This window comes from Macaca mulatta, chromosome 4, assembly GCF_049350105.2.
Source record: "Macaca mulatta isolate MMU2019108-1 chromosome 4, T2T-MMU8v2.0, whole genome shotgun sequence".
NCBI classification, from domain to species: domain Eukaryota; kingdom Metazoa; phylum Chordata; class Mammalia; order Primates; family Cercopithecidae; genus Macaca; species Macaca mulatta.
This window is the reverse complement of record NC_133409.1, coordinates 39,859,633-39,881,800: the sequence shown is the minus strand read 5'-3', so window position 1 is coordinate 39,881,800 and position 22,168 is coordinate 39,859,633. Positions and strand designations below refer to the sequence as shown.

At 41.0% G+C, this 22,168-nt stretch overlaps 1 long non-coding RNA gene across 1 annotated transcript in view; it reads left to right on the top strand.

Annotated features, from left to right (window-relative positions):
• Positions 1 to 21,461, top strand: part of LOC144340281 (uncharacterized) — a 43,592-nt gene extending 22,131 nt beyond the window's left edge. The window contains exon 3 of the long non-coding RNA XR_013416218.1: positions 20,921 to 21,461. This is a non-coding gene — a long non-coding RNA (uncharacterized LOC144340281). The remainder of the gene's footprint in view (positions 1 to 20,920) is intronic.
• The last annotated feature ends 707 nt before the right edge of the window (positions 21,462 to 22,168 follow it).

The window sequence follows — 22,168 nt, the reverse complement described above, 5'->3', positions numbered from 1 at the left end:
ACACCTATAATCCCAGCACTTTGGGAGGCTGAAGCGGGTGGATCACCTGAGGTCAGGAGTTTGAGACCAGCCTGGCCAATGTAGTGAAACCCCATCTCTACTAAAAATGCAAAAATTAGCTGGACATGGTTGTGGGTGCCTATAATCCCAACTACTTGGGAGGCTGAATCACTTGAACCCAGGAGATGGAGGTTGCAGTGAGCTGAGATTATATTATTGCATTCCAGCCTGGGAGAAGAGAGTGAAGCTCCATCTCAAAACACACAAACAAAAACCTGACCATCTGATGTGCTCCTCTGAGAGTGCCCGTCTTAGGAACCAAGAAGGAGCTGGTTGTTTGGAGATAAGAACCTGGATTAGTCTGTCACAGTGGTGGGGAGAGGAGAAGAGAGGAGCAGGGCAGGGGCTGGGGGAGACACCATGTTGGATTGTGGGGGAGACACCATGCAGAGGGGAGGGGAAGATATTTGGCACGAGGGGTACTGACCTGGCATTCCCCATACATGTTTGACAAGTGGAAATACTGAAAATAAGATGATATGTGATGGTTCATCACAGCTGTTTTCTTCTGAATAAAAAGGGTGAGGACTAGGAAGAGGTAAAATAGAAGAGTTGTGGTCACAGGGAAGTGAAAACTATTGCTCTACCACCATCTGGCCTTAAAACCATATGGGACCTGTGCTGGAATAACAGTGCTGCTTATTTTTGTCATACTGCTTGGCCTCACCTGGGCCTGCCCATTCTTGTCACCTGGCTCCCATGGCTGCAAAACTTGGCTGGGTTGGAAGAGTTTAGAGTCAGTTCTATTGTCAATCCTTATTGTCAGTTCTTATTGTCAGTAATGATTAACTTCATGGCTAGCTATCACTGAGAGATGAAAATTCAAGTAATTCTCAGGCTAGTAAGGTAATCCCTACCTTTCACTATGGATTACTGGAAAAATTCAGTGAGGAAAGGTAAAGGGAAAAATGTAGATAAGTCAAAATTCCCTCGGAGGATGGAAAATGAAGGAGTTTCCCTGTCGCTACAATTAATAAACACCACCTACACTAAGATCTACGTGTTACGAAATGGTAGAAGTTGAGAAGCAACTTTTAGGATTCAGTGACCTGGATTTAAGTGAGCGGTGGCTGAGGGTTGGGTGGCGCATACTCAGCTGTTGACTGCGTATGAGCAAAGTGGCTTCATTTGGCAACGTGTCCCTTCACTCCCTGATATAAAAGCATAAAGGAAACAGCTCTCCTTAGCTTTCTTCACTCATGTTTCCCACATGCTTGTTTCTATCTCTGTTTTTGGTTGTTGTCTCACCAGTTTTACATGTACTGCTGAGTTAACTGATTTTCTTATAAATATTTGTGTATTCCAAGGACTGTGGCCACCCCCATCCCAGTACTCATTGTTATTCTCTCACCTTCACTGACTCAGTACAATTCCCTCCACTGTACTGGTTGAGATGTCTCCTTTAGAGGCTTGCTTCTCTGTGCTTAAGGCATTACATCTGGTGTAATACTTTCAGTGACCAACACCTTTAGCTCATCTCACTCATCTTCACCATAAATGAGCATGTTGGATAACCCAGGTCTGCATCCAGAGAGAAAGGGTGGGGACGAAGGGAAAGGGGAAGGTGATCTGATACCCTGGAATTCTTCATATGACAGGTGCAGTGCAGAGTGGGAAGCACATGGTGTGCTCAGCCTAAGAACTGGGTGCCAGAGGTGGCCTGAAGCTTGGCCAGAGAGTACTGAGTGGGGAAATGAGGGCCAGCCTAGCAGGAAATGACTCTGCCTTGCTGTCACCCCTGTGGACGGCCCTTCTCCTTTGGATTGGGAAGGGTTAAATGAACATTGCTTGTCTGACGACCTGGCTGCATTGTTTATCCGCCTGTGTTGAGAAAAATGTTCTTATGCCTTTGATCACCTCATCTTTTTCAAAAAACACTACTTAAAATGTTGAAGAGGTGTCTTCAGTTGAAGGGGATTCTGATTTATTTGTACTTGAAAAAGAATATGAAGGAGAACAATGTCAAGGTTCCCTGTGTAGAGATGAAGGCAGGAAAACAGGAAAATATGATGGATGTCTTCTAAATGTGTATCCCATGTTATCCTGCAGCTCTCCACAACTCTCACTGTAAGGGGATAGATAATGAGGAGAGAGAAGATTTAAGAAGACGAGAAAAAAAAGATCAGAGGGAAAAGTCCATGCCATACACCAGGGTGCGCAAAATCCCAGAACAAAATGCAATTCTCCCAATATTGGATATGATTTCATTGAGAGGCCTAATGCCCCTTAATGTAGCTCCTGTAAGTTTGCATCCTAGATAACTGCCTTGTTGTCATTTCTTAGTGTTATGGACTAAGGAGTGACAGCATTCTGCATTACTTAGCATCATACAATGGTTTGTTCATATTCGTTGTTTACCAGTTAGTGGTAAATGCACTAATTGCTTATGAAATCAAAGCACACCCTTCTAACTAAAATATTCTAACCAATATAAAGAATATAACTAAAAGAGTTTAAAATATAAATGAGAATTAGGTTCAAATCTCTCTCAGTTTCTACCATTTGGATCAAGGGGGAGGCAGACATCATGAAGCTTGTTATTGTATTCCCCAGGTTAAATTTTCATTTCTTCAGTCAACAAATATTTATTATGTGGGTAAGGACCTGGCACAGTACAAGGCACAGCGGTGTGCAAGCTGGACCCTTTGCTCACCCTTTTGTCACATATGTTCTGTTGGATGAGACAGACATTGATTAAATAATCACACAAGTCTATGATTACAAATGGGAGAATGAGCTATGAAGGGAAGGGCTATCCATTTATTTACTTCCCTACAGAAAAAGGTGCTGATGTTTCAGCAATGCCAGCCCTGAATGGAACAGGTTGGGCTCTGAGGAGACCTACATCTAATGATTACTCTTTCTGCTGCAAAGTTGGAAAGAGAGGAACGAGGATGAACTGAATTGCTGAAGACTTGATTGAACAGTAAGAATTTTGTTACACTCAGGGCAATGTTCTTTTGGCTAATAGAGCCGCTATTGGAATAAAGAAGTATTCCTCTTCTTGGGTCGCTGAGTGTTCAAGTTAAACTGACATTATTTTGGCTGCAAATCTATCAGGTTGAGGCATTTTTAAGATCCATCCTTGCAGAAAAATTAGCTTTACAAAGGCTCCACAGAATTTCAGATGATATTAAACTGCTTTCCATTCATTAAGTATAATATTTAATGCATTGAAATGAACACTAGTGATAAAAATTTAATTAAGATGATAATTAGTGTCACAGCCAAAATAAAAATATATAATTAACATCAAAGTCACTATAAACACATATTTTGACACTTCAGTGGGATTTTTAAAAATGTCTTCAATAAATTCTCAGGAAATTAGATTTCCAAATTTATGGCAAAATGATACTTTATTTATTTTTTGAGATGGAGTCTCCCTCTGTGGCCTAGGCTGCAGTGCAATGGTGTGATCTCGGCTCACTGCAACCTCTGTCAGCTGGGTTCAAGCAATTCTCCTGCTCTGGCCTCCCAAGTAGTTGGGATTACAGGTGCCTGTCACCACACCTGGCTAATTTTTGTAGTTTTAGTAGAGACAGGGTTTCCCCATGTTGGCCAGGCTGATCTTGAACTCCTGACCTCAAGTGAGCCACTCACCTCAGCCTCCCAAAGTGCTGGGATTACAGGTGTGAGCCACCGTGGCTGGCCTTGCAAAATGATACATTGTAAGTATATATAATTGATGAAATATTTTGTTAAGTGCCAGACTTTATACAGTAACTTTACTATAAATTGAAGTGGCCATCTGGAATTTTTCATACTTAAAACAAATACCAGAAAGTTAATTTGAAGACTAAAATCTATTACTTCCCTTAGGATCATATTCACATAGAATTTTAGAAATTTAAATTTGTTATGTCTATATTTATAATTAATTGTTACCCCATTTCAGTTTTCCTATTTGGACTGTTAAAACTTTCTCTTTCTCCTGATGTAAGATCCCCACACCCACCACCTCTTCACTGTTTACCATCCCCTTTTGGGACTTCATGCACTCATCTGAATAACTTGATTTCAAAGGTCTGTAAAGTATTAATGCAGTAAAGGAATTTTGTAATTTATTCCAGTGACAGAGCCTTTATAGATATTTCTGTCTGTAAGAGGCATTAGTTTAGCGCTCAAATGAGGACTTAAGTCATAGCCACACACATCAGACTGGGCTCATTGAGTAACGTCTCATGGTTCTGTTTTAATAACTTCTTAGCCTTAGTAGATTTATGCTGGCCAGGCTGACGTTTTATTTATAGCCCGAATCATTTACACTAAGCCAGAAGGTCTGGACATTCTCAGGAGGCCATCAGTCACTCTAGTGACTAGGGCAAGTTTGACAATGTCTGTCATCTTTCACATTATCCAATCTCCAGTCTGTATATAAAGAAAGGAATGACTTGCTTTGTAAAAGATGAAAGGCAAAGGTGGTTTCCAATCATATAAGTAAGAGCAGGTTATAAGGATTTGGCCTTAAGATGGGATCCGGTTTCTTTAGTCACAGACCACGCCTATGAATTTTGTTTCTGTTGCAGTTTGACAGTGTTAGACAAGCTGTCAACAGTAGGCCTTTTCTTCTCAAAGAGTTTGTACATGCTTACCAGCAAGTCCTGGGTTCTAGAATTCTGGGTCCATCTACTCCTTTCCCACGCCAGTTCCCAGCTTTGGAAATACATACACCTATACTCATCACCAAATATGAAATTAAATCAGAGGAATGAATTGACTTGACAGAAAATATAGATATATTGTTTCTATTTTATTTTATTTTATTTTATTTTATTTTATGAGACAGTGTCTGGCTCTGTTGCCCAGGTTGGAGTGCAGTGGCACAGTTTCAGCTCACTGCAACCTCTGCCTCCCAGGTGATCCTCCTGCCTCAGTCTCCTGAGTAGCTGGGACTATAGGCAGGTGCCACTATGCCCAGCTAAGTTTTGTATTTTTTTTGGGGGGGGTAGAGTTGGGGTTTTGCCATGTTGCCCAGACTGGTCTTGAACTCCTGGGCTCAAGCAATCAGCCTGCCTCAGCCTCCCAAAGTAGTGGGATTGCAGGTGTCAGCCACTGCCCCCAGTTATTTATTTCTATTTTTTATTTGTAGTAGTACTTTTGCCTATTATTGAAAGAAGCCACAAGAAATAGCCAATTAAGAGCCCTCCGCCACTAATATTAGGGGGTAGTCATGCATCATAATCCTCAGCATCAGATGAATAAATACTGAAAATATTTTGCTTTCTTTGGGAAACCGGGGCTTTTCTTCTGATGAACAATGTGGCGAAACAATGACATTGACAATATTTCCATTTTTACTTTGGGTCACAAGGAACTCAGACAATTTGCGAACCAACGCTTGTTATCTCTGGGCCTTTTGGCTTATGAAGTGGAGTCCTATTTTTCCCCCTCTGATTCTAACAATATAGTCTGATTTATAGCTTTCTTGGTGTTTATTTTTATTTTACTCTTTTATGTATATATTGCTTTTAAAGTCACCTCAGAACCTTTGTGATTTAAGAAAGATTATCAATCAATCCATAAGTAAGGGTAGGAGTTTCCAATCATTCTCCTAAGTCCCATTTTCTGACACTATTTCTGTTTTTAATGTATCTATTTATGAGGTACATGTGCAATTTTGTTACATGCATAGATTGTGTAGTGGTCAAGTCGGGTCTTTGAAGATATTAGGCCGGACGCAGTGGTTCACACCTGTAATTCCAGCACTTTGGGAGGTCAAGGAGGGTGGATCATGAGGTCAGGAGTTGGAGACTAGCCTGACCAACATAGTGAAACCCTGTCTCTACTAAAAATATAAAAATTAGCCAGGCATGGTGGCACACACCTGTAGTCCCAGGAGGCTGAGGCAGGAGAATCGCTTGAACCCAGGAGGCGGAGGTTGCAGTGAGCCGAGATTGTGTCACTGCACTCCTGCTTGGGTGACAGAGCGAGACCTTGTCTCAAAAAAAGAAAAGATATCCATCACCTGAATAATGTACATTGTACCCATTAAGTAATTTCTCATCATCCACCCTCTCCCCACCCATTCCCTCTCACTTTGATGCCTCCATTGTCTATCAATCTACTCTCTTCATCCATGTGTGTAGATTTTTTAGAACTACTTATGAGTGAGAACATGCAGTGTCTGACTTTCTAGTGACACCGCTTCTTACAAATGGTCAGGTCCTATGTGTTTTTGGATCAGTATGTCAGGAGGAGGAGGCTGGGTGGAAAAAGTTGGATTTTCTTGAAGTTGGCTTCTCTTGACACCTCCCACTGTTTAAAGAGTCAGCTCATTTGTCTCGGAGCCAAACTGCTGAGATTCTCAGAGCCATTCCTCATTTTCTTGGAAGTGAAGGGATTCATGTTTGAAAGAGGCAATTTATCTCTAAAGGGGAAGCAAAAAGACATAACTTGTGTAGTATAAAATCTTGGGAAGTTTTAGGATTATTTCATATTCCTATTTCTACAGGCGACCAAATTCAAATAGTATGTTTTATTGAAAATAAGGTCAGATTTATTTTCATTGTTTTGTATCTTCGGTAGAGTTCCAGTTTCTTTTCTTTTCTTTTTTTTTTGAGACAGAGTCCTGCTGTGTCACCAGGCTGGAGTGCAGTGGCATGATCTTGGCTGACTGCAACCTCTGCCTCCCGGGTTCAAGCAATTCTCCTGCCTCAGCCTCCCAAGTAGCTGGGATTATAGGCACGTACCACCACACCCAGCTAATTTTGTATTTTTAGTAGAGACAAGGTTTCACCATGATGGCCAGGATGGTCTCAATCTCTTGACCTCGCGATCCACCTGCCTAGGCCTCCCAAAGTGCGGGGATTACAGATGTGAGCCACTGCGCCCAGCCGAGTTCCAGATTTTACAACGTAAAAACAACTGAAAGTATATTGGGTTCGCTTCTCGGCCTTTTGGCTAAGATCAAGTGTAGTATATTGGGTTAAGTGACACCTTTGCATGTGCCAAATCCCAGGGCAGCCTCTCTTTTTCCTGTGGAAGTCCCTGCTCAACCTTGAGTATCTTTCCCCAGTCTCTCACCCACTCCATTCCCAGAGCCTTTTGCCTCAAATAGCAAAAAACACAATGACAGGTTGAAGAGAGACTACAGAAGAAAGGAGAAAGTGTTATATTTTACTATCCTTGAAGGCACTTTTTTCCCCCTGCTTTATAAACAAAGGGCCCTGTATTTTCATTTTGCACTGGGCACCACAGATTATGCAGCTGGCCAGGCTGAGAACTTACAAGAAAATGCTATCTCCAGCCAGTGACCCGTCAGCCCTGTATAATCCTCCTACTGAAAAATACCTCCTAAAAAAGTCAAAAGCAGAAACTTTATTTATTTAATTTATTTTTTGAGGCAGAATCTCGCCCTGTCACCAGGCTGGAGTTCAGTGGCATGATCTTGGCTCACTGCAACCTCTGTCTCCCAGGTTCAAGCCATTCTCCTGCCTCAGCCTCCCAGGTAGCTGGGACTACAGGTGCCTGCCACCATGCCCAGCTAAGTTTTGTATTTTTAGTAGAGACAGGGTTTCACCGTGTTGGCCAGGATGGTCTTGATCTCTTTACCTCATGATCCACCTGCCTTGGTCTCCCAAAGTGCTGGGATTACAGGCATGAGCCACCATACCTGGCTATAATTGTTGTCTTTTGAGAAATATCTATTCATGTCCTTTGCCCATTTTTAAAAAATAGGATTGTTTGTTTTTTCTTTTAAATTTGTTTAAGTTTCTTGTAGATGCTGGATATTAGACCTTTGTAAGATGGATAGATTGCACAAGTTTTCTCCCATTCTGTAGGCTGTCTCTTCACTCTGATGATAGTTTCTTTTGCTGTGCAGAAGCTCTTTGGTTTAATTAGATCCCATTTCTCAATTTTTTGCTTTTGTTGCAATTGCTTTTAACATTTTCATCATAAAATCTTTGACTATGTCCTGAGTGATATTGCCTGGGTTTTCTTCGAGGGCTTTTATAGTTTTGGGTTTTACATTTAAGTCTTTAATCCATCTTGAGTTAATTTTTGTATAAGGTGTAACGAAGGGATCCAGTTTCAATTTTCTGCATATGGCTAGTCAGTTCTCCCAGGACCATTTATTAAATAGGGAATCCTCTCCACATTGCTTGTTTCTGTCAGATTTGTCAAAGATCAGATAGTTGTAGATGTTCAGTATTATTTCTGAGTTTTCTATTCTGTTCCTTTGGTCTATGTGTCTGTTTTTGTACCAGTATCATGCTGTTTTGGTTACTGTAGCCTTGTAGTATAATCTGAAGTTGGGTAGCATGATACCTCCAGCTTTGTTCTTTTTGCTTAGGATTGTCTTGGCTATATGGGCTCTTTTTTATTTCCATATAAATTTTAAAATAGTTTTTCCTAATTCTGTGAAGAATGTCAATGGTAGTTTAAGGGGAATAGCATTGAATCTGTAAATTACTTTGGGCAGTATGGCCATTTTCATGATATTGATTCTTCCTATCCATGAACTTGGAATGTTTTTGCATTTGTTTGTGTTCTCTCTCATTTCCTTGGAGCAGTGGTTTCTAGTTCTCCTTGAAGAAGTCCTTCACTTCCTTTGTTAGCTGTATTCATAGGTATTTTATTCTCTTTGTAGCAATTGTGAATGGGAGTCCATTCATGATTTGGCTCTCTGCTTGTCTGCTGTTGGTGTATAGAAATGCTTGTGATTTTTGTGCACTGATTTTGTATCCTGAGACTTTGCCAAAGTTGCTTATCAGCTTAAGAAGCTTTTGGGCTGAGATGATGTGATTGTCTAGATATAGGATCATGTCATCTGCAAACAAAGACAATTTGATTTTCTCTCTTCCTATTTGAATATGCTTTATTTCTTGCTCTTCTTGATTGCCCTAGCCAGAACTTTCCGATACTATGTTAAATAGGAGTGGTGAGGGAGGGCATCCTTGTCTTGTGCTGGTTTTCAAATGGAATGCTTTCAGCTTTTGCCCATTCAGTATGATGTTGGCTGTGAATTTGTCATAAATTGCTATTATTTTGAGATATGTTCCCTCAATATCTAGTTTATTGAGCGTTTTTAATATGAAGGGATACTTAATTTATTGAAGACCTTTTCTGCATCTATTGAGATAATCATGTGGTTTTGTCTCTAGTGCTGTTTATGCGATGACTTACATTTATTGATTTTCATAGGTTGAACAAGCTTTGCATCCTGGGGATGAAGCTGGCTTGATTTTGATGTGCTGCTGAATTTGGTTTGCCAGTATTTTATTGAGGATTTTTGCATTGATGTTCATCAGGGATATTGGCCTGAAGTTTTCTTTCTTTGTTGTATCTCTTCCATGTTTTGGTATCAGGATGATGCTGGCCTCATAAAATGAGTTAGGGAGGAGTCCCTCCTTTTCAATTGTTTGGAATTGTTTAATAAGAAATGATATGAACTCCTATTTGTGCCTCTGTTAGAATTCAGCTGTACATTCACCTGGTCCTGGGCTTTTTTTTTGGTTGTTAGGCTATTTATTACTGCTTCAATTTTAGAACTCATTATTGGTCTATTCAGGAATTCAACTTCATGCTGGTTTAGTCTTGGGGGGTGTATATGTCCAGGAATTTATCCATTTCTTCAGATTTTCTAGTTTATTTGTGTAGAGATGCTTTATAATATTCTCTGATGGTTGTTTGTATTTCTGTGGGGTCAGTGATGATATTCCCTTTATCATTTTTTAATTGTATCTATTTAATTCTGCTCTCTTTTCTTCATTAGTCTAGTTAGTGTTCTATTTTATTAATTTTTTTCAAAAAGCTCCTGGATTCGATGATTTTTTGAAGGGTTTTTGTGTCTCTATCTCCTTCATTTCCTGCTCTGATCTTGGTTATTTCTTCTGCTAGTTTTGGGGTTTGTTTTCTCTTAGTTCTCTAGTTCTTTTAGTTGAGATGTTAGGTTGTTAATATGAGATCTTTCTAGCTTTTTGATGTGGGCATTTAGTGCTATAAATTTCCCTCTTAACACTGCTTTAGCTGCATCCCAGAGATTCTGGCATGCTGTCTCTTTGTTCTCATTAGTTTCAAAGAACTTCTTAATTTCTGCTTTAATTTCATTATTTACCCAGGAGTCATTCAGGATTAGGTTGGTGCATTTCCATGTAGTTGTGTGATTTTGACTGAGTTTCCTTATCTTGAGTTCTAATTTGATTGTGCTGTGGTCTGAGACTGATATGATTTCAGTTCCATTTGCTGAGGAGTGTTTTACTTCCAATTATGTGATCAATTTTAGAGTAAATGCCATGTGGTGCTGAGAAGAATGTATATTCTGTTGTTTTTTGGGTGGAGAGTTCTGTAGATATCTATCAGGTCCACTTGATCCAGAGCTGAGTTCAAGTCCTTAATATTTTTGTTAATTTTCTGTCTTGATGATCTGTCTAATATTGACGGTGCTGTGTTAAAGAATCCTACTATTATTGTGTGGGAGTCTAAGTCTCTTTGTAGGTCTCTAAGAACTTATTTTATGAATCTGGGTGCTTCTGTTTGGGTGTATGTATATTTAGGATAGTTAGCTGTTCTTGTTGAGTTGATCCCTCTACCATTATATAATACCCTTATTTGTCTTTTTTGATCTTTGTTAGTTTAAAGTCTCTTTGGTTGGAAACTAGGATTGCAACCCCTGCTTTTTTCTGCTTTCCTTTTGCATGGTAAATTTTCCACTATTCCTTTACTTTGAGCCTATGTGTGTCTTTTCATGTGAGATGGGTCTCTTGAATACAGCACACCTGTGGGTATTGACTGTTTATCCAGCTTGCCATTCTGTGTCTTTTAATTGGAGTATTTAGCCCATTTACATTTAAGATTAATATTGTTATGTGTGAATTTGATCCTGTCATCATTATGCTAGCTGGTTATTTTGCAGACTCGTTAATGTAGTTGCTTCATAGTGTCATTGGTTTGTATACTAAGTATGTTTTTAGTAGTGGCTGGTAACAGTTTTTCCTTTCCATATTTAGTGCTTCCTTCAAGACCTCTCACAAGGCAGGCCTGGTGGTGTTGAATTCCCTCAGCAGTTGCTTGTCAGAAAAGAATTTTATTTTTCCTTCACTTATGAAGCTTAGTTTGGCTGGATGTGAAATTCTGGGTTGGAAATTTCTTTAAGAATGTTGAATACCAACCCCCCAATCTCTTTGGGCTTGTAGGGTTTCTACTGAGAGGTTAACTGTTGGTCTGATGGACTTCCCTTTGTAGGTGATCTGACCTTTCTTTTGGGCTGCACTTAACATTTTTTCCTTTATTTGAACCTTGGAGAATCTGAGGATTATGTGTCTTGGAGTTGATCTTTTCATGGAGTATCTTACTGGGGTTCTCTGGATTTTCCGAAGTTGAATGTTGGCCTGTCTTGCTAGGTTGGGAAGTTTCCCTGGATGATATCCTGAAGTATGTTTTCCAACTTTGTTTCATCTCCCTGTCTCTTTCAGGTACTCTAGTCAGTCATAGGTTTGGTCTTTTTACATAATACCATAGTTCTCAGTGTTTTTTTTTCTGGTCCTTTTCATTCTTTTTTCTCTAATCTCATCTCCCTGCTTATTTCAGCAAGATAGTCTTCAAGCTCTGAGATTCTTTCCTCCGCTTGGTCTATTTTGCTATCAATATTTGTTGCATTGTGAAATTCTCGTGTTGTGTTTTTCAGCTTCATGAGGTCATTTATGTTTCTCTTTAAACTGGTTATTTTGGTTAACAGATCCTGTAATGTTTTATCATGGATCTTAGCTTCTTTGCATTAGGTTAGAATATACTCCTTTAGCTCAGTGAAGTTCGTTATTACTGACTTTCTGGTACCTACTTCTGTCAGTTCATCCATCTCAGCCTCAGCCCAGTTCTGTGCCCTTGCTGGGGAGGTGTTAGGCACTCTGGATTTTTGAGTTTTCAGTGTTTTTGTGTTGATTCTTTCTCATCTTTGTGAGCTTAACTACCTTTGATCTTTGAGGCTGCTGACCTTTGGATGGGGTTTTTGTGGGGTCTTCTTTGTTGATGTTGTTGCTTTCTGCTTATTTTTCTTTTAACAGGCCCCTTTTCCATTAGGCTGCTGTGGTTTGCTGGGGGTCCACTCCAGACCCTATTCACCTGGGCCGCTCCCATACCTGGAGGTGTCACCAGTAGAGGCTGGAGAACAGCAAAGATGGCTGCCTGCTCCTGCCTCTGGGAACTCTGTCCCAGAGGGGTACCAACCTCATGCTGGCTAGAACACTCTTATGTAAGGTGCTTGGTGACCCCTGTTGTGGGGTCTTACCCAGGAGGCATGGGATTAGGGACCCGCTTAACAAAGCACTCTGGCTGCCCCTTGGAGGAGTAGGTGCACTGCACTGGGGGGAATCCTCCAGATTGCCCAGACTCTTCAGAGCCCGCAGGTGGCAAAGACTAAGTCTGCTGAACCATGGCCACCCCTCCCGTCTGGGGCTCTGTCCCAGAGACATCAGAGTTCTGTCTGTAAACCCCTGGCTGGAGTTGCTGAAATTCCTGCAGGGAGGCCCTGCTTGGTGAGGAGGGATGGATCTGGGTCCTACCTAAAGAAGCAGTCTGGCCATGATCTGCCATAGCCAATGTGCTGTGCTGTGGGGATTCCTCCTGGTCCAAACTGCCCAGTCTCCCTGGCACCAGCAGGGGAAAATGGTCGACTGGAGCTGCAGTGATTTTGGTTGACCCTATCCCTGGGAACTCATTTGTCTTAAGCAGTCTCCCCACTGCTGCTCCTGGCCACAACCCAAGCGGCTGCTGAGGGTCTTCACAGCTCTGTGCTTGGGACCCAAGGGCCTGGTGGTGTGGGCTCACGAGGGGATCTTCTGATCTGCAGGTTGCACAGATCCATGGAAAAAGTGTGGTTCCCCAGGTGGGGTAGCACAATCACTCACACCTCCTTGGCTGGGGTGGGAGCTCCCCTTGCCCCATGCCACGTCCAGATGGGCGGTCACTCCACCCTGCTTTTCCTTGCTCTCCGTGGGTCATGCCAACTGCCTAGTCAGTCCCAATGAGAGAACCTGGATAACTCAGTTGAAAGTGCAGGATTCACTCACTGCTTTCATTCTTCTCGGTAGGAGCCACTGACCACAGCTGCTTCTAATCAGCCACCTTGACCCCTCCCAATAAATATATTTTAGATGTAATTTTACTGGTTTCTTTTTTACTCTTAAAAAGGATATTAGAACCTTTATATTACATAGTGGCTTGCATTTGTTACTCATATTTGTGCCTCACATTATATATATATTTATTACACATTTATTTATTATTACATTATTATTTATTATACATACATTTATTATACATACATTATATATTTATTTACTTATTATTTATTTTTATTTTCTTAAGGTAGAGTCTCTCACTGTTGCCTAAGCTGGAGTGCAGTGGTGCCATCTCGGCTCACTGCACCATCGAACTTGTGGGCTCAAGTGATCCTCCTGCCTTAGTCTCCTGGGTAGCTGGGACTACAAGCACATGTCACCATGCCTGGTTAATTTTTTCTGTTTTTTTCTAGAGACAAGATTTTTCCATGTTGCCAGGCTGGTCTTGAACTCCTGAACTCAAGTGACTCACCTGCCTCAGCCTCCCAATATGCTGAGATTACAGGTGTGAGGCACCACAGCCAGTTACACATTGTATTTGTATTGGACAGCACTGGCCACATCCCTTTTCTACTTATTTTTCCATCTATGCTCATTATCCTCTGTCTTATTCTTTCAGGAACAGTTTAAGTGATTAATATATTAAAATTGCCAGTGATTCAGACTACAGTATGTGTCAATCTAGTAATGCATCATGTTACCACTGCTAGTTAACACTGAATTTTAACTGGGATCCTTAATACCTTATTCTCTTGCAATGTTCTCTAAGTTTAGCTTACATCAGTATCCCCTTGGAGGGCTTGTTAAAATGCAGATCAGATTGCTGGATCCTGCTTCTTAACTGTCTGATTCAGTTGGTCTGAGGTGGGGCCAAGAATTTTATTTCCAGTAAGCTGGTGATGCTAATGCTGGTTTGGGATCCACACTATGAGAATGTTCTTGTGACACTCAACCATGGCTGCACATCATAATCGCCTAAGTACCCTCAAAAAATTACCTATGACTGCCTAAGCCCCACCTCCAGAGACTGTAATTTAATTGGTTGGAATGGGGTTTGCACAGTGGTAGTTTTAAAAGCTCCACAGGTGAGCCTATCATGCAGCAGGATTGAGAATACATTCAAAAGCAGTAATAAGTGGGAGTTATAGGTATTGGGACAAGGCCAGAGTAGAGATGCTTTTCTTTACTCTTTTTTTTTTTTTTTTTTTTTTTTTGAGATGGAGTCTCGCTCTGTCGCCCAGGCTGGAGTGCAGTGGCCCGATCTCAGCTCACTGCAAGCTCCGCCTCCCGGGTTTACGCCATTCTCCTGCCTCAGGCTCCCGAGTAGCTGGGACTACAGGCGCCCGCCACCTCGCCCGGCTAGTTTTTTGTATTTTTAGTAGAGACGGGGTTTCACCATGTTAGCCAGGATGGTCTCGATCTCCTGACCTTGTGATCCGCCCGTCTCGGCCTCCCAAAGTGCTGGGATTACAGGCTTGAGTCACCGCGCCCGGCCCATTCTTTACTCTTTTTTGAGGGAGGAGGTGTCTACTCTTTACCATAACCTGGTGGGCAAATAGGTTGACTTGCACTTTTAATTTCATAGTAATAAAGCTGAGGTTAAGGAAAATACAATGATTTGCATTGCACAGGAAGGTAACAGAAGCTCTATGCTCTCTCTTCCTTATTTTCCAACATTCCTGATAAACCACTGATATGAAAGAGGGTCAGGACCTAGGCATTTCAGGTTGCTCTTTCATGTTTCCTTGTGTGGCTAACACCTTTCAGGGCCTTTTGAAACACATGGCTCTGTCTGAGCTCTGCAGAAATATCTGATTTACTTCAGGGAAGCTTGGCATCAAATGAAGTTACCATTTTTACTTTCCAGTCTGGTGTGTTTGTCAAGAAGATGCATTTTAAAAATAATTTAATCTCTTGTGTTTGCCTTCAAGCCTGGGGAAACATGAATATGAAATCATTTTAATGATGAATCATCAGATTAGCATAGCCTTGACTTTACTGAGTCACCCAGTGTGTGACTCGTGTTGTTGGATTTACATTGTTTGAAGATGGATTGCTGTGGCTTATGGAAGTGTTGTATATTCTTCTTAATGTTTGAAAACCATTGCTTACAGTTTATAAAAATTAAAAAGGCAATATAAATGGTTAATAATGAAATATTGTTATCGTATGTAGGTATACATTAACTCTGGCAGAGAGAAAGGCTGTAGTTGTTAAGGTTATGGCAGTTCTTAAGGTTTACTTGAAGTAGAGTAAGTCCTTCGTTTTGACTAGATCAATAATAAAGATGTTTTTTTCTCAACAAATATGACTGATGTACATGAACAGCCATCCCCAGGATGTTATTCTGAGTTGCTTCTCAATAGTTTGGATGAGTTTGAGTGATGGTTACCTTCTCCTTGCTTTTTTGGCCACTTGTCATTCTCAAGGCGACTGTGAAGATTAAGAATGTAAGCATTTTGGCTGGGCGCAGTGGCTCACGCCTGTAATACCAGCACTTTGGAAGGCTGAGGTGGGTGGATCATGAGGTCAGGAGATTGATACCATCCTGGTTAACACGGTGAAACCCCGTCTCTACAAAAAGTACAAAAAAATTAGCCAGGCGTGGTGGCGGGCGCCTGTAGTCCAAGCTACTCCGGAGGCTGAGGCAGGAGAATGGTGTGAACCCGGGAGGCGGAGCTTGCAGTGAGCTGAGACTGTGCCACTGCACTCCAGCCTGGGTGACAGAGTGAGACTCTGTCTCAAAAAAAAAAAAAGTAGGCATTTTTTAGGCCAGGCATAAAAAATGGCTCACGCCTGTAATCCTAGCCTTCTGGGAGGCTGAGGTGGGAGGGTTGCTTGAGACCAAGAGTTCAAGACAAACCTGGCCAACATAGCGAGAGCCCACCTCATGAAAAAAAAAAAAAAAGAATGTAAACATTTAAAAATTCAAATTCCTTTGGCTTATTTCTTGAGTTTTAGCTTAGATTACAGGGGTTATGCTAGTTCTCAATACTTAAAAACATTTTTAGGCCGGGCATGGTGGCTCATGCCTATAATCCCAGCACTTTGGGAGGCTGAGGAGGGTGGATCACAAGGTCAGAAGATCGAGACCATCCTGGCCAACATGGTGAAACCCCGTCTCTACTAAAAATACAAAACATTAGCCGGGCGTGGTGGCAGATGCCTGTAGTCCCAGCTACTGGGCTCAGGAGGCTGAGGCAGGAGAACCACTTGAACCCAGGAGGTGGATGTTGCAGTGAGCCGAGATTGTGCCACTGCACTCCAGCCTGGCAACAGAGTGAGACTCCGTCTCAAAAAAAAATATATATATATATTATTTTCTCTTCTCCCTTAGATATATACGAATTAATTTCCATGTTTTCTAGGTTCTAAATTTAATATCACACCATTCCATTGCCTGTCATTTTTTCTAGCAGAGATGAGACGTAGACTTGGAGCCAGACACACTTGTTTATAGGTTGCTATAGCTGTGGTGCCACTCAGGACTTTGTTCTTTAGAACAATGATCACCTTTTACCTTAGTTATTACTCAAGATGCATTGAGAAGATATCTTCACCAACCAACAGTAGGCTATTGGATGATAGAAACCAATCTTGTAAGTCAAGGCATCCAAGGTAATATGCTGATAATTTTAACAACATCGATTAAAATGACCAGAAATAGATATTCTTTTCTTGGGACAACTTAATGAAAGATGTTTTAAAGTATCTGACCTTTCCACATGTTAGTGATGCACAGGAAATGAAACTGATTTGGGAATCTAAAATAAGCACCCTAATGAAGTAATGCATAAACTTACCGTCTCTAATATAGCGGGTAAATAAAATCTCTGAATACTCATTTGGACCCATAATATCCTCTCTTGACACTCTGTTTCATGAAGTTAATAAAAACTGTGGGAATGATAGGTTTGAATTTTGTCCCTCTTTTATCCCTAAACTTTAACTGGTGAAGGTGCCATTGATCAGCAACATGTTTAAAAGGACTCTAGTAGTTATGCAAAGAGCCCACTTTTTTTTTTTTAATGTATAATTGAGTTTAGCTGTAAGAATGGAGTGTGAAAAGACTTGGCAGACATCATCAAACCAACTCAATGTAAATAATTTGTGAATAACAGTAAGTCTGCTAAAACAATCTGGAAAATTAAAAAAATCTGTCTAAGACCTACATAACTGTATACACCAGCAGGTATCTTTAGATTTCCCCAGAATGCCGTTTGGTGTATGTGTCTTCTGGTCTGTAGTAGACAGGCACTCTTAGGAAACCCAGCGTGAATAACAGAAATCCAATACAAACTCTTTGTTTTTGAGATAGAGTTTTGCCCTGCCCTGTTGCCCAGGCTGGAGTGCAGTGGCGTGATCTTGGCCCACTGCAAACTCTGCCTCCCGGGTTGACACCATTCTCCTGCCTCAGCCTCCCGAGTAGCTGGGACTACAGGAGCACGTCACCACACCCAGCTATTTTTTTTTTTTTTTTTTTGTATTTTTAGTAGAGACGGGGTTTCACTGTGTTAGCCAGGATGGTCTTGATCTCCTGACCTCGTGATCCGCCTGCCTCGGCTTCCCAAAGTGCTGGGATTACAGTTGTGAGCCACTGCACCTGGCCACCCAATACAAACTCTTTAAAGCAGAAAAGAAAATGTGTGGAATCCAAGAGCCCAAATACTGTTTTCAGGGTTCTGCGTCTTTTCCTCTTGCTATTCCTGACTGCTTTTGCACATTAGCCTCATTTTTATCTATTGTAGATGACTTATTTCTAGGGTTAGGGACAATGGTTATAGGCAGCTACAGATTTCCTTTTTCTCAGAACTTGCCACCTTTGAGAGAGAAAGGCCCTTTCTTTTACAACTTTTACATGAGAAATCTCAGCCAAGACCCAGGCTGATCCGCACACACTCTGGCCTCCCGCCACGGGAGATAGGGAGAGGGTCGGGACAGCTGCATTGAAACCACATAAATTGCAGTCCTTTTGGGAAATAGCTGTGCTGGCTTCCAGAAAAGAGGGGTGTGCTGGAGGCACAAAATACAATAAACAGCCACTATTTGTCCATCTTATTTTCATTTTTATAAGCTATAAATTTAGTGGCAAATATGTTTGTCTGTTTAGTGATTTCTACATTGGTTTTTGGATGTGTGTACATGCATGTTTTTGTTTTGCTTTATTTTGTTTTAGATCTATGATTTTGTTTTTTCCAGATAGGGTCTCACTGTGTTGCCCAGGCTGGAGTGCAGTGATGCAATCATGACTCACTTCAGCCTCGAACACCAGGGCTTGAGTGTTCCTCTTGCTTCAGCTTCCCTAGTAGCTGAGATCATAGGTGCATACCACCATGCCTGGCTAATTTTTTAAATTTTTCTTTTGCAGAGATGAGGACTTTCTGTGTTGACTAGGCTGCTTTCAAACTCTTGGGCTCAAGTGATGATCCTCCTACCTCGACCTTCCTAAGTTTTGGGATTGCAGGCATAAGCTACCATGCCTGGCCAATGGTTGTATTCTTTAAAGGAAGGTTCAGTTTTTACTGGGAAATATATTCGCCCAAATTCTGAGCTCAGTTTGTCCCCAGAGTTTGTCCTTGGAGATGCTTGGGCAGCTGTGAACTGGAAATAGTCTGGTGATGGAGACCATAGAGGTGGAGGCGAAAGAAGTGCAGATACAGTGTGCAAGTGGGGAGATGAATTCTTATTTTTATGACACTACATTAAAAAATCTTAAATGTGAGCAAATTGTTCTCTACTGATGCAAAAAAAAAAAAAAAAAAGATATATGGACTATATTTTTAACCAAAATATATAAGTAATCTTAAATGTTACACAAATTTTTTATCTGACCTCACGACACTCTGGAACTCTGAGGAAGGTACATTTCATAAGTAGAACCTAGATGTGTTATGATGGCTCCATAAAAAGAAACTTTCTGATAAAGGAGGCAGGAAAACTAGGATGAAGAGTCAGAGTGGTTATAGGAACTCCTCAAAATAACTTGTCCTTTGGGAAAGGAGGCTGCTTTGCCAGTCTGGCAGTGGCAAATGTGAAATGAGATTATAGTAAAACGCCAGGGAAAACCCAGGGTGTTTGGTTTGAAATAAAATTGAATAATAGTAGGCCGGGCATGTTGGCTCACACCTGTAATCCCAGCACTTTAGGAGGCCGAGGCAGGTGGATCACCTGAGGTCAGGAGTTTCAGACCAGCCTGGCCAACATGGTGAAACCCCATCTCTATTAAAAATACGAAAATTAGCTGGGTGTGGTGGCACACGTCTGTAGTCACAGCTCTTGGGGAGACTGAGGTGGGAGAATTGCTTGAACCCAGGAGGCAGAGGTTGCAGTGAGCTGAGATCATGCCACTGCACTCCAGCCTGGGCCACAGAATGAGACCCTGTCTCAGAGAAAAAAAAAAAAAATCAACTATAATAATAAATTAATCTCTGCCTAAAAATTCAAGTTAAACTCCATCGAGCTCATGTAAGTAATTAAGTAATTGGAAACACCGGGCTCAATTGCATGTCCTGAATGTATTTTTTTTTTTTTTTTTTTGAGACGGAGTCTCTCTCTGTTGCCCAGACTGGAGTGCATTGGTGCAATCTCGGCTCACTGCAAGCCCTGCCTCCTGGGTTCAAGCCATTCTCCGGCCTCAGCCTCCTGAATAGCTGGGACTACAGGCACCCGCCACCATGCTCAGCTAATTTTTATTTTCAGTAGAGGCAGGGTTTCACCCTGTTAGCCAGGATGGTCTCTATCTCCTGACCTCGTGATCCACCCTCCTCGGCCTCCTAAAGTGCTGGATTATAGGTGTGAGCCACCACGCCTGCCCTCCTGAATGTGTTTTATTAACCTTAAAGAGACATATTTGTGGAATACAAAAACAGCATGGCGGCCTTGCCTATGCAGTGTGTCCATGTGGCAGTGATGGAGGAGTTGGAGGACAATGGAAACGTAGGAAGGGTGGAGAGGGTCTCACTATGATGCTGTACTTGTTCATGATAGTGCCTAAGTGCATATAAGAACTTATTCCAGAAACTTAACTTCAGATTTTCTTGTAAAACAGTTAAAAACTTAAAAAGAAAATGTTAGAAGGGCAACCCTACTTTTTAAAAAAATGTATTACCAGTTCTCAAATCTTGAGATAATTGTAGTAAATTAACAGAAACTGTTTTTGTAAAACAATCCAGAGTATTGAGAATAAATCCACATTAGTCACTTTCTGTAAAATAGAAGAAAACTTGAAAAATTGAGGACAGACAGGATAGTGAACCAGTGAGGTTACTGAAAACTCAATGACATGAAAGGTCTGTTCATCAGGGTGTGTTCCTGTCCTTGAGGAAGGAAAAAGTGTTCCTCTTTCGTCTAATCTCAGTAGTCCTGCTCTAGACCCCATCTTTACTTAATTTCTCTGGAACGTGACTCGAATCATGATCTCTGTGACAGAGGCTGCTAGTTGCCAAGCCAATATCAATTTTCCTCATCTTTCTAAGGAGAAGAATTGATTCTGTCCCAGGAGGCAATGTGTTCAACTAGAAGACCTCATTTACTAGTCTACCTTGAGATTAGAGATAGCCAATGAGAGTAATTGTAACTTATTGGGTAGAGTTTGTGGGAAGCATTTTAAGAGGCAACATATCTGAAAAACACATTTCTGTCCTTCTCTTTTTCTTCTCTCTGGCTGGGGAGCTAGATGTTAGACTAGGATGCTAGCACACCTTGATGAAAAGACCTTTTATGTCACTGAGTTTTCAATGACCTCAGTGGTTCACTGTCCTGTCTGTCCTCAATTTTTCAAGTTTTCTTCTATTTTACAGAAAGTGACTGGATCTCCAGCAGCCATTTTTGATGATTAGGGAAACTTAAAGATGGAAGATGTGCTAATGATGGAGAAATGGCAAGATGGAAGAGGCCTGGGTCTCTGACGACCATAGAGCAGCCAAACCTTTGTCTATGCTGATCATGTCTGAATCCCCAGGATATACAACAGTGTCAGTTACATAAGAGGTGCTCATGAATTTTTGAATGGATCAATAAATAAATGATGTGTGTTCACCTGGACCTCCTCCAAATGCCTGCAGCTGGTTCTGCTCCATCCTGTATATTTGATGATCTTTACTTTCCAGTTCTACCAGTATCTCCTTGAATGTACTTTTGTGTCTTAATTTTGATGCAACTTTGAACTTCTTTACGTCACTGTCCTTTTACCACCTGGAAAACTCTATCTGCCTGGACTTACACTTTTACTTAAATGACATATAGTTTTAGAAAAAACAAGGCTTCATAGGAAGGGCCATCATAATTTTATTTATTTCTACAATGGAAAAAAAGTTAGATACTCTGGACTTTAGAACAATTTTCAAATGTACAAATAAATTTATTTTTCAGAAAAAGTGTCTGATTAGTTTCCATTTTCTACTGAAATTCAAAGTAGGAAGAAGAGATTTAGAGGGCTTTGAAAATAAGTGCTAACTGTATCACTTTCATCTGATGCTAGAACCATTTCATTTGGCTGTAACTTTGGTCCTACCTATCAGCTACTCTTTCAATACGGGAGCAAAACCAACATAACCAATACATCTGATTCTCAAATGTGTGCCTTGCTTCGTAGACAGATTACAAAGAAATGACATTCATTGGACATTTTATTCAGGATGTATCTGAAATATTTTAAGTATGTAGCCATAGTAAAAAGCATTAATATATTTATTCAAGAAGTTGATTAGGCACCTACTACACGTGAGTCTCTGGGAGTGGGTGCTGGGTTTAGAGTGGTAAATTAATCACATATGGTCCCTATCTTCATGGATCTTACAGTCTATTGGAAGACTTATACATTAAATAATCACACACAGGTACATGTTAGTTACAAACTGTGATAAGTACTATAAGTGAAGAGAACAGGGTGCTATCAAAGGGAAAAACCAGGGGAATCTAGTTTATATTTGTTCATCAGAAAAGGCCTCTCTGATATGGAAATTAAGACTTGAAAGGTGAGAAATATTTAGTGAGGAAAATGATTCAGGGAAGTGTATTCCTGACAAAGGAAAGAATGTGCAAATATG